The sequence below is a fragment of the Copadichromis virginalis genome, linkage group LG1 (genome assembly GCF_057382275.1).
Source record: "Copadichromis virginalis isolate Kocher_CV1m ecotype Utaka linkage group LG1, C_Virginalis_male_GT1.1, whole genome shotgun sequence".
Classification (NCBI taxonomy): domain Eukaryota; kingdom Metazoa; phylum Chordata; class Actinopteri; order Cichliformes; family Cichlidae; genus Copadichromis; species Copadichromis virginalis.
In genome coordinates, this window is record NC_140618.1 from 43012535 (window position 1) to 43024911 (window position 12377).

Sequence of the window (12377 nt, forward strand, 5' to 3'; positions counted from 1 at the left end):
TAACTGACTGTAAAAAGTCAGCACAACGAAAATAAACTCCAGCTAAACTTGGTTTATATCTGACCCAGATAGACTGCAGGTCATAACTTCTTACCTGAAGTTCAGTTCACCTGACACTCGGACTGGCGGCCGCCTCGGGTCTCTCCTCCTGCCTTCTCTTCCCTCATACACCAGCTGGCCTCTGTGGAAGCTCTGCCATAGCCACCACCAAACAACTGAGTTATTTTTACACATCAACCAGCATCTGGCCAGTCCACCACCTCTCATTGTTCATGCCGTTACAAAATTTTTTTTAAAAAAGGCATCAGCCCACCGGGCTGCCCAATGGTCTGTCCAGCTATGTTAACCTGCAACCAAATCTGCAGCTCCATACAGCAATGTTACGACTTGGATTATATCTTATAACTCATAACTCTTATGTTAGCTCCCCCCAGTAGCCTACTGTCTGATATATTCGACGGTTGCAATAATTCTTTAAGTGTTATTTTTTCCTTGGTATTCTTTTTTTCTTCTTCTTTTCTTCTTCTTTTCTTTTTTTGTGTCGCGTTTGGATCTTTAGCCATCAGAATTGCTGTCTTAAGGCCAAGAAAGATGCCAAGCGGATTTATTTTACCAAGTGGATCATCATGGCCTTGCCATATTGGTCCATTTGATTGACCTTTATTATAATTATGAATTTATTTTATTTTCAGTTGCTATAAACGGGACTAGGGAAGAGGATTAGGGCCACTGGAAAAAAAAGAAAAGAATTCTGACTTTATTCTCAGAATTTTGAGGTGGGCACCTGCAGGCTTCTAGCTTCAGTGACAGAGATGTGTCCAGTTTGGCAGGTGGAGAACTAATTCACTAAATATGGTGGATATAAGTGATTTTTTGCGTGGCCGAGGGGTCCCCGAAGATGCTATTTTATTAATGGAAGAGCAGAAGGTGAGTAACAAAAAGAGAAATAGTTTGGTGTCTCCTATTTCTACAGGAAAACAATTACGGTACAGTTACGGTTAGCATGCTTGTTAGCTTATAATGTTATATAGGAATGAACGTGTTTCACGATGTTACAGTATACTAGGTGAATTGACGTTTTAACTGTTGTTGATCGCAGGATCATCCCAGATGGGTTCGTTGCATTTTATTTTATTGTTCTACTATTTCAGAGTTTTTCAAGGCAGTTAAGCGGAGCTGTGTTACAGATGCTAGCCGCCTGCCAATATCACTGATATATTTGATGTGTACAAGTAAGTTACACTTAGTACAGCGGAGGGGAGAAGCTGTAACGAATGTTTATGCGGATATTTCACTCAGAAAAATGGGTGGCGTTCATACACAGCCACCGACACAGCCCCGGTTGTTGTTCTGACGGTGGCCGACTGACGATCCCCTCACAACATGTTAGCTAACACAAACTAATGTAGTGCAAGTAACTGTGTATACGTTAGTGGTACAGTGTCGGAAGAAATGAGCAAACTGTTTATAATGTCAGAATGAAATCATCTTTCTCCTATATATAAAAGTGCTGGCTGAGGAGCGCTGCCGTGTTGAACTTTGACCTCGGAGTGACGTGACGTTTGTTCGTGTAACCCATATCAACTACTCCCTGTCACATGACCCACGTCAGCTGATTTGAGGTCCCTCTTCTGATTGGCTCCTCCCACGTCGCGGCAACTCTGAAAACCGGCTGTGGAGGGATACTTCCGGGTTCGACTCCTGCTGTGGCTGTGAGCTTATGGTATTTAGAACGGTGTTGGAAAACAAAGCGTTTTCTCCCCTCAATTCATCTTTAAACTTTAAACTCAGCGGTAAGTGTCCTTAATATCTTTCAACCTTTGGTTGTCAGTAACCAGCCGATCGTTTTCGCGATTTAAAAAATGACTTTGTGCGGCAGCGCTCCCACCGCAAGCAGAACTCCGGTTCAAAAACCGCTGTTTTTGAACACTTTTATTTACTTAAGCATGTTAATGGGCTTACTTTGAAACAAAGTGCGATTGAAAGATTATTGTTATGTGTTGCCTTGAATTCGGCTATGCTGTCTGTTAGACAGTTGTTTTTCTTTATTGTTGTTTTTGTATTGTTTGTAGCGAACGCTACTGGAATGTATAGATTAAGCTACGTAGCCAAGATGATTAATGATTTAACTGTTGTACATTGATTGATGATGATTTATGATTTGCATTGTTACCTAGACTTGCAGAAGAATATATTTGTTTACCGGTACACTGAATCGAACTTGATGTGCTAATGGACATTTTTCTGACCTACAGGTCAGGTTTTTTTCCCCCTTTGAATTGATCTTCTTCATATTGAAGTGGCGAGCCGGTAGGACCATTCTTTGTTTTCCCCTCTTTTCCCCCACTTAGCCGTCTTTGGATTACGGACATATTTCCCCCTTGTATGAAGCTGGACCCTAAGGAGGAATACCTTAAAAGTGAACTTTAAAAAGAAAAGGACCAAAAAAAAGGACTCTTAGCAAAAGGACTCTTGCACAGAAAAATCACAGCACTGATTTATTATTTAATTGTGGACATTTACGTTGTGTGTTGTGTTAATTATTTTGTTCCATTTCCCCTTTCCCCTATTTATTCAATATATTTTTGGTACAAGACATTGCAGTTTTTGGTCTCATCATTCACACCATCTGGGCTCCATAAAGAACTATTTCTTCTGCGCGTCAGTCAGTAAATTCATCCATTGACATAAACTAGTCCTTAAATAACTTAGCGTTACACGTGGCGCACAACCAATAGAAGTGCAGAAAGTCGCAAATCAGGCATATTGTTCGCATAAACACAAAAATAAATAAATAAATAACGAAATAATCCCGATATTGTGCCAAAGACTGATTTACAATGTTACTTTGTGTTCTATGTGTAATACCTTTGCTTAAATGACTAAATGGACTGTGTATTTATGACTCTGCGTTATAGTCTTACATACATAAGTAACATTCATATGTACAGATAAAAATGCACAGAGATATGTACACAAGCGTGTACACAAAAGTCTACTGCTAATCGAGCTGCTCAGTGGTCGTACAGTCTCATGCAGAGAGCGTGGAGGTGTTGTCCGTTGCCATTCCACCACTCCAGCAGACCACAACATAAAAGACAGCAGACGCCACCACAGTGTCGTAGAACATCCTTAGAAGACGTACTACCTACATCATAACCAATCAAGTCCTGCTTTTTTTAAATACAGAAGAGGATTTATTATTTACCGAAAGGCTATGCCTTAGTTTGCTTCTTTCATTATTGTGTTTCGCCCTGCATAAAATAGATAGCTTTTCTGACAACTACAGTCAATACTCTCCTACTGGCATTAGCAGTGACCTAAGAGGCTTAACCGTAATATTGCTTGGCAGTGTAAATGTTGCAGAAAATGACTGTCTTTTCTTTCTTCTTGTGTGCAGATTGACTGTGACTTCATAGCACTGATGGATGACGCAACTTTGGCAAACTACATTCCCTCGTACGGAGACCGATTTGCCCTCTTCAATTTCTGCAAAAGCAAGCAACCACTGTCAAAAAGAAAACTAGGACTTCTGCAAAAAGTTCACCTCTCAAAGTGAGAGAAACAGTGGCTGACATTGTCATGGTCCTGGGTCGTGCGACCCAGTGTTTTGTGCTTAACCTATTTTGATGTTTATTGTTTGTTTAGGTTCTTTAAGGTAGTCCAGTCCTTTTGTAGTTATGTTACCCTTGTATCAAGCCTCCCTTGCCCTTCGTGTGTTTATGTCCGTGTGTCTTGTATTGTCAAGTTCATGCTGTCGCGTCTGTCACCTCCCCCTGTACTACGTCTCCCCCGTTCATGTCTCATGTTTCCTGTTTTACTTTGAAGGCCTGCATTCACTGTCAGTGTATTCAGTTTCACTCCTCCTGTCCTATCGTTAAGTTCATGTGTGTCAGCGGCGTTCCCATGTGTGGCCACTTCCCCTGATCATCCCTCATGTGTATTTAGTCTCTGTGTTTCTTACAGTCTGTGTCGCGTCGTCTGTGTTCCCACCCTGCGTGTTTCCATGCCCAGTCTTTTGTATCACCAGCCATAGCATAGTTTGTTCCCAGTTTAGATTTGTTTAGTTACTGCTCTTGTGCTGCCCTCATTCTTGTTTGTTTCTTTCCTGATCATCAGCCACAATAAAAGGCTCGCTTTTGTTTAAGTGCACCCCTGTATCCTCACTTGTGTTCGCACCTGGGTCCTCAACACACTCTCCACACGGTCTGCCACTGCGACCGTGACAGACATGTCAGATTTGGATGACTTAATAAGACTGTATTTCAGACTTTCTTTCAGTAACAAAGAAATACTTTCAATTTTAGCACATAGTCATCAGACAATTATAAGTGTTCGAACTCTAAAGAGAATTTGTAAAAGACTTGGGCTTTTTAGAAGGAAGAATCAATCAAACTTGGAGGAAGTGCTAGCCTTTGTCCAACAAGAGATCATGACAAATGGACAGATGCAAGGTTATCATTGGCTACATCTACGTGCAATTCAACATGGATTTGTGGTGTCACAAGATACTGTAAGATGCATAATCAAATTGGTTGACCCTCAAGGTGTGGAACTGAGATGAGCTCGACGGTTGAGAAGACGACAGTACAGCTGCAGAGGGCCAAATGCTCTCTGGCACATGGATGGCTATGACAAGTTGAAACCATATGGTATTGCTATCAGTGGCTGCATAGATGGTTTTAGCCGCTATGTTTTATGGATGGAGGCTTATACTACAAACAATGACCCTAAATTGATTGCAAGTTATTTTCTGAAAACAGTTTCATGCATCAGCGGATGTCCAGAAAGGTTACGTGCTGACCGAGGTACCGAAAATGGTTGTGTCGAACAAATGCAGATGTTTTTACGGAGAAACCACACAGACAGTTTTGCAGGTGAGAAAAGTTTCCTTTACGGAAGAAGTACGGCCAACCAACGTATAGAAGGATGGTGGGCTACCCTACGCAAACAGAGTGCACAATTTTGGTTGAGCTTATTTCAAACTTTTCAGGATGATGGCCACTTCACAGGGGATTTTTTGGACAAAAGTCTTATCCAATTCTGCTTTCTCAATCTTATTCAGGTAAAAGCATGTGCTCATGCTATGTAATGTCTTAGCTGCATAAATAGAAAATATAAATATGGTTAGAACATTTTTCTTTAAATTAAATATGAATTTTATTTCCATTTTAATATGTCTTGATGCATGCTCAATCAGCCAGGTAAGGAATGTTTTTTGACAGAACATTTCTCACACTGAAAACGCTACATCCAGATGAACAGAATCAACTTTTTGGGATTCCATTTTAATACTTTGATGGAATTGTATTCATGTTATCTGTCACGGTCCGGGGCAGCGGCCGTGTGGAGAGTGGAAGGAGGACTCAAAGCGCAGCACTTATTCAGGTGTGAGGGTGATTTATTGATAATAACAAACATAAAGAGGAGATGGCAAAACAGAACTACGGATGAACTAAACTGGGTGAAACTACACAAAGGAGTGGCAAACCTGAACACGAAGGGAGAACAGCAGGGAGAGCACGCAGAGGAATTCACAGGGTAGATGCAGAGTACGCAGGGTAACACAGAGGATGAACACAGGTAGGAACACAGACGACGCGACGAGGAGCAGAGGAAATCACACGCTATAAATACACAAAGAGACACTGGGAAATCACACACAGATGGGGGAAACAGCTGGACCTGATTAACCTGACGAGACAGGGGAACACTAACACCAGGGACCAACAGAGGGAGCACAAACCCAGAACCCAGTGTCTAAAATCCCAAACACAAACCATCCCAAAACAGCCATGAATAATAATGAAAGTAATAACAATAAGTACATAAACATAAAGTCACTGAGTCATGGTCGCAGGACCATGACAGTACCCCCCCCTCAAGGGCTGGCCCCCGACAGCCACAGAAACACACCACCAGATCCGGGCGGGCGGCAGGGGGCCCAGGACGGAGGGACCGGACCACGACCACGGACGGAGGCCCCAGAGTCCCAAAACAAAGATGAACACAAAACCCACAGGGGAGCAGAGTCCAAAGCACAGTTCAGGAGGCCGTCCACGAAGAAGGCAGCGGCGGCGCGTAAAGAGTTCAGGAGGCCGGCCGTGCGGAAGGCAACGGCGGCGCGTAAAGAGTTCAGGAGGCCGGCCGTGCGGAAGGCAACGGCGGCGCGTAAAGAGTTCAGGAGGCCGGCCGTGCGGAAGGCAGCGGCGGCCACACAGGCGATGGCGGTCCGGGGGCCGGCCGTGCGGAAGGCAACGGCGGCCACTCAGGCGATGGCGGTCCGGGGGCCGGCTGTGCGGAAGGCAACGGCGGCCAGTCAGGCGACGGCGCTCGGCCAGTAGCCTAGCCAGCGGTCCAGAAAACGGCCGTTTAGCTCCAGACCCAAACGAGGCTGGGCCAGGCGAGGCTGAGGGCACGGAAGCCGGGACCGCAGCAGGCGGAGATGATGATGCAGACACAAAGGCTGGACCAGACGAGGGTGCAGACACGGAGGCTGGACCAGGCGAGGGTGCAGACACGGAGGCTGGACCAGGCGAGGGTGCAGACACGGAGGCTGGACCAGGCGAGGGTGCAGACACGGAGGCTGGACCAGACGATGCTGATGATGGACCAGACGATGCTGATGATGCTGATGATGGACCAGACGAAGATGAAGATGAAACCGGGCCAGGCAAAGATGAAACCGGGCCAGGCGAAGATGAAACCGGGCCAGGCAAAGCTGAAGCTGGACCAGGACCAGGACCAGGCGAGGATGAAGCTGGACCAGGACCAGGCGAGGCTGACGCTGAAGCTGAAGCTGGGCCAGGCGAAGATGAAGCCGGGCCAGGCGAAGATGAAGCCGGGCCAGGCGAGGATGAAGCTTCAGGCTGAGGCGTGGCAGTAGCAGGTGGTAGCGCTGCAGGTGATGGTACTGCAGGAGGCGGCGCTGCAGCCACAGGTGGAGGAGCAGCCACAGGTGGCCGGACGGGATCCTCGGGCCCCCCAGCCGACGTGGCAGTCAGTGTGGAAGGAGGCTGGACGGGCTCCTCGGGCCCCCCAGCAGGCAAAGCAGGAGGCTGGACGGGCTCCTCGGGCCCCCCAGCAGGCGAAACAGGAGGCTGGACGGGCTCCTCGGGCCCCCCAGCGAAAACAGCCGCAGAACCAGTGGGCACCGGGGCCCCCGGCACACACGAAACAAAACCAGTAGGCACGTGGGCCTCTGGCACATTTGAAACAAAACCAGTAGGCACGTGGGCCTCTGGCACACGTGAAACAAAACCAGTAGGCACGTGGGCCTCTGGCACACGTGAAACAAAACCAGTAGGCACGTGGGCCTCTGGCACATGTGAAACAAAACCAGTAGGCACGTGGGCCTCTGGCACACGTGAAACAAAACCAGTAGGCACGTGGGCCTCTGGCACACATACGGAGGGCTGCAGCTGCGCAGAGCACTGACCCTGCTCAGGCAGTGACAGCCCGGTGCAGTTCACAGCTGGCATCTTGGCCACCAGGGGTCCAGAGTAAGCTAAGGGCAGCAACCCCGCCTCTGGGGAAGCCCCGGAGTGAGTAACAGTCACTAATGTTGCCAGCTGTTGAGGAACAGGTCCGTAATGTAACAGTTTGTCTCCCTGCTCAGAAACGGCGGTGGAAAAACAGTGTGAAAATTGTGGCTTAAGGGAGGCTAATGGTTGAGCTACAGACTGGGAAGCTTGTGGCTGGACACAGAACTGAGCCGGAGAATGGTGATAGAGTCCTGGCTCAGAAGGAGCGGCAGAGAAACAGTCTCTCGGTTTCACAGAGGGTCTGTACACGCCCACTTGCGAAGGGTCCGTTACCACGAAGGTGGGTAAGCGATCCGAACAGTCTCCCATCTCGCTCTGGATAGCCCCAGAAAACAGAGTCTCGGAATCTGGGGAAGCCAGAACATGTCGCTCGCTCACCGCCTCGGACTGCTCGGAAGTAAAAGCAGACGGGGGGTGATGACCGAGGTCCAGAAGGAGGAACTCCCGCTCCCACGAACAAAGCGAGCCCAGAAGCCATGGGAGACCGGTCACCAGACGCTGTAGCCGCCTCTCTACAGCGCGCTGGGACGTGCCACCCGGGCTTTCCAGCCACAGGTCGATCAGCTCCTGTGTGGCATCGATGAGATTTTCCCGTAGTTCCCTGGATGGATTAAGCGCTGCTGGGTCCATGTTGTGGTCGCGTCGTACTGTCACGGTCCGGGGCAGCGGCCGTGTGGAGAGTGGAAGGAGGACTCAAAGCGCAGCACTTATTCAGGTGTGAGGGTGATTTATTGATAATAACAAACATAAAGAGGAGATGGCAAAACAGAACTACGGATGAACTAAACTGGGTGAAACTACACAAAGGAGTGGCAAACCTGAACACGAAGGGAGAACAGCAGGGAGAGCACGCAGAGGAATTCACAGGGTAGATGCAGAGTACGCAGGGTAACACAGAGGATGAACACAGGTAGGAACACAGACGACGCGACGAGGAGCAGAGGAAATCACACGCTATAAATACACAAAGAGACACTGGGAAATCACACACAGATGGGGGAAACAGCTGGACCTGATTAACCTGACGAGACAGGGGAACACTAACACCAGGGACCAACAGAGGGAGCACAAACCCAGAACCCAGTGTCTAAAATCCCAAACACAAACCATCCCAAAACAGCCATGAATAATAATGAAAGTAATAACAATAAGTACATAAACATAAAGTCACTGAGTCATGGTCGCAGGACCATGACATTATCAGTGGAAGTAACTGCACCTTTCTCAGCACAGGTGCATGGAGCATTTTTTTTTTATTGCCACATGGTTTAAATTACTATGGAGTCTGTTACCTAGTGGTCCTTTGGGCACGGTTTCAGAAAGCAATCCTATCATTTGGTTAATTCTCTATTGAAAATATATTGTAGAATCATTGCACACTGAGTATAAAGTGTTGGGCTATCTATTCAACAGCAGAATCATGCAGCACCATTCTGTGTCCATGTGCTGTTTAGTGAAAGTGCTCTTTTGTTGTTGCTGCTTGGTTTTACATTAATTAGAGGTCAGTTTCTATGTCTGTTGATTAATGAGTTAATAAGCCTCAACTTTGGCTAAATCTACTGGTACATGGTCTGTTTCATATACCGGTACTTATATTGTGTTGTTTTTCATGTAGGATGAACTTGATGAAGTTGTGAACACATGGAACGCGCACAAAATCCGGCCAAGTGGTAGTGCAGCATCGGGTCGACCAGTAGTAATGTACTCATTTCCAGAGCTGCACAGTGCTGAGGATAGACTGAAGCCTATTTCTATGGAGGATATCACTTTGTGTATGGAAGAGTGTAGCCCAAAAGGTCAACACCCCTGTGATGAAACAGTCTTTGAACTGTGTTGTCTGCTTATGGTAGAAAATGAATGGGATGCCCCAGGAGATCCACTTGGTGCTGCGGATCTGTATATTAGGTTAAGAGAAGAAATACTGCAAAGTATTTAAGGAACTTCAGTGTGTAAATGTACAAATAAATACAAAATATTTCTCTTTATCTTGATAACGTGATTTGATAGTAGGTGCCATGTCTTACAGGTACCTTTTATGCAGGTATTTCTGCACTGCATTAAATGAAAGACATCTTTAAGGTGTGACCGAACATGCCATTTTTCAGGTCATTCTCTCAGAATATTGCTGTTTATTTCTGCTGTAATGTAAATTCAGAGTGCTGATAGGAGGTCAGCACCAACTAGTATCATTTTATGTTGATCATAGTAATAAATACAGTTTGGTTGGTATCTCCCCCCCCCCCAATTTGATTGTTTTTCTACATTCACATCCGCGCACCGCGGATGACGTCAGTGCGCACACTGTGTCTGAGGAGGATGTGCGGAAGTGCTTCAGGAAGGTGAACGCACGCAAAGCTACTGGTCCAGACGGGATTCCCGGCCGCGTCCTCAAGTCATGCGCGGCTCAGCTGGCTGGAGTGTTCACGCACATCTTCAACCTTTCCCTCTCTCTGTCTGTAGTCCCAGCCTGCTTCAAAATGGCCACCATCGTCCCTGTACCCAAATCCTCCACCATCTCCTCATTGAACGACTGGCGACCTGTAGCCCTGACCCCCATCGTAAGCAAATGCTTCGAGAAGCTGGTCAGGGACTTCATCTGCTCTGCACTACCCGACTCACTGGACCCTCTACAGTTCGCATACCGCCACAACAGGTCCACTGATGATGCCATAGCCCTGACACTACACACTGCCCTGTCACACCTGGAGAAGAGAGACACGTATGTGAGAATGCTGTTTGTAGATTACAGCTCAGCATTCAATACCATCGTTCCCTCGAAGCTGGACAGGAAACTGCAGGATCTAGGGCTGAGCAGCTCCCTCTGCAGCTGGATCCTTAGCTTCCTGTCTGACAGACGCCAAGTGGTCAGACTGGGCAGCATCACCTCATCCCCCGTCACACTGAACACTGGTGCTCCACAGGGGTGTGTACTGAGCCCTCTCCTGTACTCACTCTACACCTACGACTGCACGGCCACTAACAACTCCAACATCATTGTGAAGTTTGCGGACCACACTACAGTGGTGGGTCTTATCACCAACGGTGATGAGACGGCTTACAGGGAGGAGGTCAGCGCCCTGACCCACTGGTGTCAAGACAACCATCTCACCCTCAACGTCGCAAAGACAAAGGAGTTGATAGTGGACTTCCGGAGGTGCAGAGAAGTACACACCCCCATCACCATCAACGGCGCTGCTGTGGAGAGAGTGAGCAGCTTCCGGTTCCTTGGCGTACACCTGGCTGAGGATCTTACATGGTCAGTACACACAAACAAAACAGTGAAGAAGGCGCAGCAGCGCCTCTTCTTTCTCAGGAGACTGAAAAGATTCGGCATGAGCCCCCGCATCCTCAGGACCTTCTATCACTGTGCCATTGAGAGCATCCTCACTGGATGCATCACCACCTGGTATGGCAACAGCACCGCCTACAACTGCAAAGCTCTCCAGCGAGTAGTGCGGTGCTCTGAACGGATAATTGGAGGTGAGCTTCCCTCCCTCCAAGACATCTACAGGAAGCGGTGCCTGAGGAAAGCGGGGAGGATCATCAAGGACTCCAGTCACCCCAGCCATAAACTGTTCAGACTACTTCCATCAGGAAGGAGGTTCTGCAGCATCCGGTCCCGTACCAGCCAGACTGAGAGACAGCTTTTTCCATCAGGCCATCAGACTGCTGAACACGTCATAGACACCTCAGCTTCACTACTGGAACTTCAACATTATGCACTCCATACTGTATATAAATGCCACTTGTTTTGCACATGTCTCACTCTGTATATTTTATTTTATTTATTTTAAATATTCTACTTATTGTTTACTCTATTTAATTTGTAAAATATGTGTGTACACACACACACACACACACACACACACACACACACACGTAGGAAAATATTTAGTATACACATCCAGAAATGCATATACTATTATATATTGTACATATATTTATTAGTTTCAGATGTAGCCATTCTTGTATTTTGCTTGTTTACATTACTGTATTTTGCACAACTCTGTTGCTTGTGAAGCTCGCACACAAGAATTTCACTCACATGTGCTGTACCAATGTACCTGCACATGTGATGTGACAATAAAAGTGATTTGATTTGATTTGATTTGACTACCATTAAACAGAAATGTTTATATATTACTTGAAAAAGCTGAATATTGTGATATTATCAATCAGTTATGAAACACATGTCAATCCTTTTAAAAGGCCATACATTAAACTGCATTTACAAATGTTATATTTTTGATTGAATCATAAGTGGTGTAAACCTGCCTGCCAGTAAATTGCAATATAAATTTCTGTGTTTTGTTGCCAGACATGTGCATAGTATATAAAATATAAACTGACCAGCTCCCTGCTCATTGTTTTCTGTATCAACCTTTACTCTTAATATTCATGGATGGAAACCCAGGCACCAGCATATGATATGCTAAGTGCCCGGGTTATCTGTGGTATGTTTCAGCAAACCATAGTAGCATTAACAATTCTAGGTCTTGACAACAGCATGTTTCTATAAACGTATCATTCTTAATATTTAAAGTCGTTATGCCTTTTGGGGAGCTTTTAGTGCAATTATATTAAAGCAAAGCTATTATAATCATTTACCCATATGAAGATCCATCACTTAATTATTAATGTATTTCACTTCTGTTAGTTGTAAGATATTTTAGCTGGTTTTCATGTAAAATGACCATGAATCATTGCTATACTGATTCAGTGTTAGCTGTTGTATACAAGGCTCCTTTATGATATGAATCCTAAAATTATAAGAAACATACCAAAAATATTTTGACTTTTATTTGTAGTATCCCAGCAACAATGCAACAAAAC